This window comes from Mycteria americana, chromosome 14 (assembly GCF_035582795.1).
Source record: "Mycteria americana isolate JAX WOST 10 ecotype Jacksonville Zoo and Gardens chromosome 14, USCA_MyAme_1.0, whole genome shotgun sequence".
NCBI lineage: Eukaryota > Metazoa > Chordata > Aves > Ciconiiformes > Ciconiidae > Mycteria > Mycteria americana.
Window position 1 is genome coordinate 7406786 of NC_134378.1, and position 10520 is coordinate 7417305.

The 10520-nt window shown below is 46.8% G+C and overlaps 1 protein-coding gene across 1 annotated transcript in view; it reads right to left on the reverse strand.

The window, feature by feature from the left end:
* Positions 1-10370, reverse strand: part of PKIG (cAMP-dependent protein kinase inhibitor gamma) — a 33761-nt gene extending 23391 nt beyond the window's left edge. Inside the window, exon 1 of the mRNA XM_075517523.1 lies at positions 10157-10370. The gene's annotated coding sequence lies outside the window, so the exon portion shown is untranslated. The remainder of the gene's footprint in view (positions 1-10156) is intronic.
* Positions 10371-10520: the final 150 nt, after the last annotated feature.

The following is a 10520-nucleotide window of genomic DNA, read 5'->3' on the forward strand; positions in this document are numbered from 1 at the left end:
GGGGAGGTGCAGCGTCCCTGTGATTTGGTCTGAGAGCAGCAGGAGTTCAGGGCGCTCTGTGGGAAGAGCTCCATGTTCTGGTCAGGGAACAAAATATTCTGTTTGTGCTGACGGCGTACGTGAAATAAAACGAGGGTTTGCCTAGTGAGCTGGGAGCGTTTCACTCGGGCATTGCGTACAGCTCTCTGCTCCCAGCACCCTACTGGGAACCTGCCCTGGGTTTCAGGTGTTGCCCAGGTGCGCAGTGGCTGACACAGGGAGGTATAAGCAGAGGTGAGGGGCCACCCTGCATGTTGGGTGGCCCAGAGAAGGGCTCTGCCACCCCGGGGTGGACGCAGGGGGTGACAAAACCTTGTTGTTCCTTACCGACTGCGTGGGCCGAGTACGGCGCTGGCTCCTGGGGGAAATGGGGGATGCCGCAGGGCATGGGATTTGCAGGAGGCAGAGCCATCAGTTCTCGAGTGATCCTGGTGGTGTTACACCAGTGTCTCGGACTGAGATCCCACACTCCATCCCTACTGTAGTAGTAGATGTAGTCCCAGCCTTCGAAAGCTTAATCCTTTAAATAGCCAAGAAAGGCAAAAATAAAGGAAAAGAGGTATTATCATCTTCTTTTGGCCTCTGTTGGCTAGTGGAAGGACAGAAGGCTAAACGACCGCTGCAGAGACAGATTATCACCCAGCCCAGAACATTAACCTTGTCCGCGCTGTTACTGGCAGCTCTTCCATGTCCGTCGCAGATGGACAGCCCGATGCTCTTGTGGGTCCATGCCAGCAGACCTTCCTCACCTCATAATGGCCAATCTCACTCCCCACTGCTCTTGAGTTGTGTTTTATTTACTGCTTTTTGTGTCATGACTCTTCCCTTATGGTTACTCTAGCATTTCCAGTTTCTAAAGGGTTCCACTTAATCCCTGAATTCACTATATCTGTTTCAGATTCTTGCTTTCCCTCAAAGATGGGCTGGGGTTTTTTGGACAGGTGTAAAATTTTCACTTTTAAGCAGGATTATAGCTTTTTGGACACAGAGTTTAACGTTTTCATACAGATTCCAGTTGCCACTCACTTTTGTTGATTAAATAATTTCCTTTTATAACATCTCTCAAGTAATCATTTTCAGCTTTGTAAAACCGGGCCTGATAAAGCATCGAGTATCTTTATTCACATTATCCATCGCAAGAAGAATTAGCAATGGTGTTTAAATAGACATCAGCTTCCTCGAGCCATAGTTAAAACCTTAGCTCCATACAAACCCGACTTAGATGTCTTATAAGAAGGTCTTGCAGAAGACCCTTTTATTAAAGCCCACCATCCAGGCTGTCCTGGGTCAGAAAGTTTCAATCATATTTGATCTGAAAGTCTGGGTTTGGGTCTAGGTTCCTTGCCCTCTAATACTGAGCGAGATATAAATGCCAGTCAGGGTCCAAAATATCTTTTGCCCACACTGCTGTGCTGCCTACTAGCTCCTCCCTGCATGCAAAGGTGGCTGCAATATTTGTGACCTGCCACGTATGCTGCAAGCCATTGGTGCGACAGTCCTGCCATTATTTCTATACGGACAGACTTACTTCTGTATTTCAACATATTTCTATACGTTGGCCATCCTGCAAAGGCATGTTCAAGGGAGCAACCTCTACAGCAAGCTAAATATCTGTAAAATGGCCCACTCTGTAGATGGGCACTTTGCAAGCTGCCCTTCTCAAGCTGGCCTTGGTTGCTGGGACCTGGCCGACTGAGCTGCTAAGCAAGGGGACGCTGTACCAAACGGGCGCTTGCGTTGCAGCATCGCTACCCCAAACGGCCTCCGCTCTCTCCCGTGCTATGGCAACCAGAGGAGATCTCCCTGTTTGGACAAGAGGTGTGTGCTCCACAGCAGCGCTGCCTGCTTTCCTGCAGAAATGAGGCTCAAACAGAGCAACCAGGAGGGAAAATCCTCTTTACTTTGACTAAGAGGCCTTTTTAGTTACTATTTATCCAAGTCTCCAGGTGCTGTAACATATCACTAATAATACAGTTAAACCTCAGCAGTCTTCAAGGATGAATTGAACAAGAGTGTAGCCAGCTGGGCACCTAGAAGCATTCCTTTATGCCTCTTCATTGCTATGGGAAGTTCATCCTCGTCTCTCCAACAGCTCCACCAAACACACCACTTCTGTGCTGAAGGCAGAAGGTCACCAGCTTTTCAGTATCTAAACCAATTTGGGAAGTAAGTCTGCTAGCTGTTGCATTGCTGGATAACAAGGAATTGTGGGAAACTGAGAATGAGAATTAATGGAACAACAGACCTCCCCTTTTCCCATCTTTATTTGCACGATGGGGGAAAAAAAGACTCACTGAATATACTGGTTTATTAGATAAATTTAAGGTGCAAAATTAGAGAAACCTCATAGATTTGATATTGACAGGTTGGATGTTGGAGGGAGGAGTGTGTGATCCCACCTGCAGAGTAATTACTCACTTGGAGTAAACCAGTACGTGATAGGGTTCTTCTTTACCCCAAGAATTAATATGGTGTGCTATGAATTTCATCCTAATTTGCTTGCATGCTGACTTCCTCATGTAAACAAGTAATTTTGGCAAGGCTTATGGTATATTTACCGCTATTTGTTCAACGGTGCTTCAAACTGGGACACCACCACGGTCCAAACAATTGAGCTGTGCCTGCTGGCTATGGATACAGCCCAGCGAGAGCCAGGAGCTGACACTGGCACCGTCAGTGATGGCACCCAAACAAGCCAAGTTTGGGAAGCTGTTAGGAGTCATCTTTCACCATTCACCACTTGCAGTTGGGTTCATTTAGTTCCAAGCTGGGTAATTACAGCCTCATTATTTTTTCTTCTACAATGAAGACAAGACTGCAAGCCAGGCAGAATAACTCCTTCTGCTGCTGTTGCCAAGATATGATAGCACATCTACGCCATAAGGAATGTGTCATGGTATCAGTTTTATTAACGGTAAATAAAGGCTCTTCAGTTAAGCAACATCTTAACACCAGCTGGTGCCTAACTGTAAAACACTAACTAAATTTCAACCCCTACAGACAGATAATTGAGTCGAGATTGCCACTGCCCAGCACATTCCTCGTTGACCAACATGTGTCAGGTTTTGAACGTTATTTTCTTCACTGAAATTAGTATCCGGCTACAATCAGACTTTCATTCTAAAACCACAAAAGCTCATCTAAAAATAAGACATCAAAGTTCCCGTGACAGTAAGTAGAGGCCAGGACTAAGGGAGCGGTGGTAGATCAGATATCAGAGAGCAATTCATCCCATCTGTCCATCTTCACTGGCTAGCGAGAGCTTGATAACTGCCATGGGTTAGATACTTACCTTGTAGGCAGCTTCAAGGCAGTGAGATGAAACCCATCGAAGCAGGAAAGGAAAAGAGACACCTCGTTTGTACTGTCGTATCTCACCACAGGCTCTGTGCTCTCGCAGGGATATTTCTCAGCCCAGAAACCACTGCTAGTGCAATTAAATCTTCCGACATACACATGGGCACCAGCATGTCTGTTTCTGCTTTGCTTTGATGGCTCTTGCATGAAATTGGTTGAGGACTGTAACAATATTAAATACATGTTTGGAAAAAACAGCTGTGAAAAGAAAATATCCAGAAGAACTGCATCGCAGGCCTGTCAAGGCAGTGGGTCCTGCACAAGCCCCTAGAAACATGGTAACAAACACAGTTATACTAACAGGCATTTTAATTAAACGTTGTAGCCCATCCTTCAGAGTCTGAAAAAAACTTCTGCCATTAACTCCATGTGCTGGTTTGGGCTGGCATAGGGTTAATTTTCTCCATAGTAGCTAGTATGGGGCTATGTTTTGGATTTGTGCTGGAAACAGCGTTGATAACACAGGGATGTTTTCGTTCCTGCTGAGCAGTGCTGACACACAGTCAAGGCCTTTTCTGCTCCTCACCTCACCCCAGCGAGCAGGCTGGGGGGGCACAAGGAGCTGGGAGGGGACACGGCTGGGACAGCTGACCCCAACTGACCGAAGGGACATTCCACACCATATGGCGTCATGCTCAGCATGGAAAGCTGGGGAAGAAGGAGGAAGGGGGGATGTTCAGAGCGATGGCGTTTGTCTTCCCAAGTCACCGTTATGCGTGACGGAGCCCTGCTTTCCTGGAGATGGCTGAACACCTGCCTGCCCATGGGAAGCAGTGAATGAATTCCTTGTTTCGCTTGCTTGCGTGCGCGGCTTTTGCTTTACCTGTTAAACTGTCTTTATCTCAACCCACGAGTTTTCTCACTTTTACTCTTCTGACTCTCTCCCCCATCCCACCGGGGGGGAGTGAGCGAGCGGCTGGGTGGGGCTTAGTTGCCGGCTGGGGTTAAACCGTGACAGACACTCACAAAGACAGTAAACTCAGAACTGAACTATTACTTACATTAAGGGAAAATCACTCTGCCACACTCTGCCTCTGCCACTGAAATGCCTGTGGAGGTCAAGCTTAGCAAGGTCCTATGGACGCTCTCAATTTTACAACAACACGACACCCTCAGCATATGTTTTTAAAAATTGTGTGAATTTGTAGTAAAGGTTCAGTTTTCTCAAGTGTGTTCTGCAGCAGGAAGCTGGTTTGTAAGATTCCCTGATAAACCAACACTCAGCCCTCAGTTCTTCCCCTTCCTTCCCTTCCAGAATTAAGCTTGTGGCTGTTTCTGCCCCAGTGCACGTGGACGCAGCGAATACTGAGCCTTGTCAGCTCTTGCTCTACTCTGCCTTCGGGAATCCGCTTGACTGAGCCCCTCTTGGGCAACGACCCTATTGAACTCAATGATGGGACTAGAGATAGTATTGTATTATTAGACTCCCTTAGGGTACTTTTTTTCTAAATCATCTAGGATGGGAAAAACATTTATGTAAAGAAGAATGCCATGACTCACCCTCCAACGGCATGGAGGTTCAGAGCAACCAGAAAACAGTTAACAGCGCAGCCACCCCCCAGCAGTATTTCAGAGTTTCTAAATACAGAGTTCCTTTCCGATCTGGATGCCGATTTTTGTTATCTTAAAAGTATTTCTGGAACTTTTGGCCAGCTTTAAACAAACAAACAGGGAGAAATATTTGTGAAGATAACGTGGTTGAGAGTATTTGGTTAATGAGTCTTTCTAAGTTGAAGGATTTCATTTTTAGACTTCATTTCTTTAAAGCTTGTGAACAGAAGAAAAAATTGCTCCAGAGATGTTAAATCACACAACCATCCCAGCTATTGGCTTTGGAATATCAATCATGCAACTTAGCAAATATCAAACGTGGGAAGCGATTTATCTGACGCATCTATATGATCATGTGAACTCCTTCCTCAAGGAGAAACAGTCTCTCTGCTGGAGACACAAGAGGAAGGAACTGTTTTCCCTTCTTTAAAAAAATACAACAACATAAGCAACTGTAACATGTTAAATGCTTCCTGGCTCGAGTGCAAAAATGCAACATCTAAAATGTCAGCTGGTACGCCAGGAGGATTTACATGATTTAAAAGATTTATGAGGAAAAACTATTTCACTAGCTTCAGAGGATCTTGGAAAGCAGCAGCACCAGTGTGGGGGACAATGGAAAAAGAAGGGAAAAGAAATCTCCAGCTAAAATAAATGACCATGGCTAGTATGATCCTGTATTGCTGCTCTTAGTATGAGAAAAAATTGGGTCAGGCATTCATCTGATTTTAAGCTGTGTGGAAAGATGAACGAACAGAGCCTGCCATGACTCTGGGATATGCTGGTTTTCTCACTTTACATACTGACTCACGTAGTCCTGTGGCTCACTTAAAGCCACACAACTCGTCACTGCTCGAGGCAGGATTAAATCCAGAAATTCCTGACTTCCTCCCACTATTGTTTCACTAGAAGCTGTTCTGCTGCAGTGATCGCTGATACAAGAAGGCTGGCCAGCTGGATTTCAGGGCAGGGTCTCATGGGAGAGATGGGGTCACAGAGACAGGGGAAATAAATCCTGCCTTATAAAAAAAATATATCAGGCAAGGCAAAATCATGAAAACATTTGAAACAATAAACTCAGCAACATTTGCACGTGTGCTTGGACAACGCTCGAGCAGAAGAATGGCTTGCTTTGTGGCTACCCGCCCTTGAAGTGGCTACTTAAAAGCAGGAGTCTGGATGCCCTGTACAGCCTGAGGTGCTCTGGCATCAAAACCGAGCCTCGGTCAGCATTGCCAGGTGGAGCAGGGGCTGATGCCTGGCTCTGCACTAACACTGTCTCGCCTACGGGCGTGGGGAAGGTGCCAAGCTCCAGCAATGCCTCTGGCTGCCAGGGTCCTCCTGGGACAGTTACTGCTAGCTCATGCCAGAGCAGGGCTAAGGCTGCTCCAACGGTGCCAGCCCCTTCTGGGTCAGATCCTGCTTCCCAAAGGCCCTGTCTGAGCATCCCGTGCTGTTTGCAGGGATACCACGTTCACCTATCGCAAAAGGCCACCCTTCACTCCCTCCTCCTTTCTACCAGCCTTTTTACCAGCTAGTCCCTTCCGTGGTTCACTCACAGATGTCACTGCAGATCTTTTGTACAAAATATTCCCTCCGGTATATCTCTGTTTGTGGTTTGGTTTTTTTTTAAATAAGCTTTTATTTAACGTTATTTAAATACTTTTCAATACATTTAAGTTTCACTAATGCTTCCATAAAGAATGAGATGAAACAGCTTGGTAATATCATTCCAGGGTATTGGATAACAGTGAACATTTCTCTCCATCTGTTTCACCAATAATCTAAACTAACGCAGTTTCCAGACCAGAGCACATGATCTAAAGTGAACTGAAGTCAATGAAAAGGTCTCTGGTGACATATAAGGACTTACAGGAGATTGAACAAAGGTGTCCTATAAAATAGATTTCTGGCCAAACAAAACTGGAAAGGCACAAAGATCACAATTCCTCTATCATAACAGCAGTGACTCATCCAGTTGCATAGTCACTTGGGGTGAAAAAGAAAACAGTTACTCAATCTCTCAGGGATTTAGACACAGAAGAATGTATTATGCAAGTTTTAGCAGCGTTACTAATGGCCTTGAAGCGCACAACTCTACTATGACTCTCACTCAGCTCAGCAGATCACAAATAAGATGACTCACGTATCCATGACATGATAGGAAAATAGAGTCTGAGAAGTGCAGAGGCAGGTGCTAATGCAGTCACAGAGCACGCAGTCAAGGGAAGATGAGAATTGTAAGATCGTGAGCAAAGGACTGCGGAGAAAAGCAGCTTGCATATTTGAAGACTCGAGAGTGTGGACTAGGTTGATTCTTATTGATCTCAAATTGCAGGGGCTTGTGAGTGTAAAGCCAGCTTGTGCGCAGAGAAGAGCCATGCTGTTGGCACCAGTCACCTGCGCTTCCCTGGGGAACTGCAGCAGACAGCACATGTTGGCCTTTGCAGGGTAGTGGTGAGTGCGTCCCTGAATCTACAGCACACAGTTAGACTAGACCCCAGTGAAAAGTCATCTGGGACCTCCACAAACTTAACGATATTTATACTTGTGAGAACCTACTACCCTGCTGGAACATCATGATTTTGTAGAAGCTATTAACTCTGACCATTTAAAGACTAATTAAACCCACTGGTGGTTTCAGCCGTAGCAGTATTTTGCCCATTATCTAATGACTAACTTCCTCACAGATGGAGGACTTTGACGGCTGTTCTCAAAGCACAGTTTACAATCTGGATGGTGGAATAGAGCTCGACCCAAAGACTGAACTAAACAGCTGGAAAAGCTGTTGTCCCTAAAGAAAACTCCGTAATTCTTTATGCTCTGGAGATCTAATCAAAGCACAGTTATAAATACTGTTTAAAGCCAAACACTTTACAGAAGCCCAATAATTAGGAGGGTTATATTACAAAGCTGATGCTGATACCTCAAAATCTGGAAGTTTATGCAGGCCAGAGCACTGCAAGGTGTTTAGACCTGTGTATGGGTCAAGACAACACTACTGTAGAAACACAGACTATGTATGATTTTTTAATTTTTACAGTTGGTTTGACCCAGTCATTCCAATTTGCAGTTCCCTTCACCTGACTGAAAGATCCTGGATGGTCAAAAGATTATTCTATTATAACCTGTATATGGGATCTGTTACCTGCAAAAATACAGCCCATGCAGAGCAGGGACCTTCAAATACTCCGGAGAACATCAGGAGAAGTTCTGGCTTTTTGTTATCATGACAGGGAGACCCTTGAGATTAACAAGAATAGCACTAACGCACAAGCTTGAGTGACATTTTTTTATGAGCTCAATTGCACAAAGAACTGCGGAGAACTACTTTCAAACGACTATATCTGACACGTTTCCTTTAAACATTACCTAATTTCAAGGGGTTTATTCTAGGCATTTCAACTAACATATAGCTATGTATGGGATGTAACGTATAGATACATAAGGGATGCACCATTTCGTTCTTCTGTCAGAACTGATTAACATACCAGAGCAGGGTATTTTTGTACAAACTAGGATAACCTCCTGCCATATCCTGTCTTGTTCCCATAGCTGACAGTCACTAGGCTGACTTCATCCTTATCTCCTGTTAAACACGTGTGGTTTGAGGTGATGTTATGCAGAATCAGAGGGGGTTTATGTTGGGAAGTAAAATGAGCTCTTGGAAATCTCTTGTTACGTGGACAGTGGAAGGAAAGAGCTTTTTATCTGTATCCTTTGTCTTTCCCTGGCATAATCCAGTGGAGGATCCCACAGTACTTAACAAAACTATTAGTCTCACAAATTTCCTGTGAAGAAAATGTCTCCGACTCAGGATTTAGCTGAGTTTCATCACTGTATTAGTAATATACCTATGAAATTATTTACCCAGGACAACTGGGAAGGGAACACAGAATTTTGGATTCTGCCTTTATTCTGCCTACATTCATGTGAACAAACAGTGAAGTAGCAGGGATGTGGCAAAAGCCTTCTTACAGATCCCGCTGGTGCACCCAAAAGGGTAATAAAAATATGTTAATAATAAAGGCTCCTATATTAGCTGAAGGAAGCACACTTTCAATGATTTATGGTGTGATCCTTTTCTGAAAGAAGCCTGTGTGTCTTCATGAATGAGGCTGATTACAAGAGAGATAATACTGTTAACATAATGTTCATATATTCCGAGTGTTAAAGCTGCTGAAGAAAGTAAGTGGCTGGTTCACTGGTTGCTTTTTGTCATTTCTTGGCAATTTTAGACAGCAATAGAGCTGTCATTCTGATTATTTGTCCCTTTCTGTGATGGAAGCAGGTTTCTTGGAAAGGGACTGTGGAGGAAAGAAGGGCCTGACACAGTGGGAAGTGATGCGCAATACCTGGAATTGCTATAGCCAGAATATATCCTGTAACTCACACTGGTCAGTCCTGACCCTGCCCTCTGATACTTTGCAACACTAGGGCCAATTAAACAGCTCTGAACTGCTTTCCTAACCTTCTGTGTAAACTTTTGTCACCTTCTCGCTGTTGTTACACCCTCACAGCCATCTCTCATCCATTTCATTTGCTCCCAGACTTTAGCGACAAGGAGTGTAGTCACTCAGCTGTCTCTCCCCTACTGCTCCAAACTGCAAGTCGTGCCGTACGCCGGTAACCCAAAACCAGAGAGGCCCCCGTGCTCCGGCAGAACAGTGTCTCTTCCCACATGGTTGCTCTACCTCTTCTTCCATTTTAAAGGAGTACATCTCTAGCTTTTACAGCCGTGCACCTTCCACACACGAAGTGAGCCTAGCGTGAACCGATGCAGAAGCGACTCCTTGAGAAACCCACCTCCGAAAGGCTCGTGAGCTTTCCCACTTCCACGCGGAGCCCCGTTACGACACTGCCCAGGCCAAAACCCACGGGCACCGTTCGGCGCTCAGCAAAGCACGCGGGGAAAAAGGGGCAGCAACGTGGTGCGAGTTCTGTGGCACAAGCGCTTGTGTTCCTATCGCCACGGGACAAGAACATGAACTACAGCTCTCCCCCCCGTCAAACAGCTCCGAGAGGCTGACCGGGCCCCCGGGCCTCAGGCAGGGCAGGTGACAGCCGTGTCCCCGGCCCGTGAGCCACCGCTCGCACCCCTGGGACCCACGCAGCGCCGCAGCCGCCCGCCCGCTTCCTCAGGCGTCCCGATGGTCCCGGTCCCTCCCACCGGAGGTCAGTGCTTCCGCGGTGACGCAGTGTAACCCACACAGCTTCAACGCAACCTTGGCACGGACGTGACGCTTGTCACCGCGCCGGTAACGCCCTGTCCCCTCTGGAACCCGAGGGGGGTCAGTTTTACCCGTGCAGACGGGGCACAGGGCGCGCCAGGGTGCCTCGCAGGCTGCTGGCGCTCAGGGGCAGGGAAACGCAATGTGTTCGGCCCCAAGCCCCGCGGGTGGCGGGGCGGCCCGGCGGCAGCCCCGGTGGCAGCCCCGGCAAGGCCAGGCCAAGCCAGGCCCGCCCCGCCGCCTGCGCGCCCGCGCTGCTGCCATGGCAACCGCCGAGGGCCGAGGCACCGCCCAGCGGCCTCAGGGAGAGGGAGGTATTGAATGGCTGCCGGGCCTGCCCAT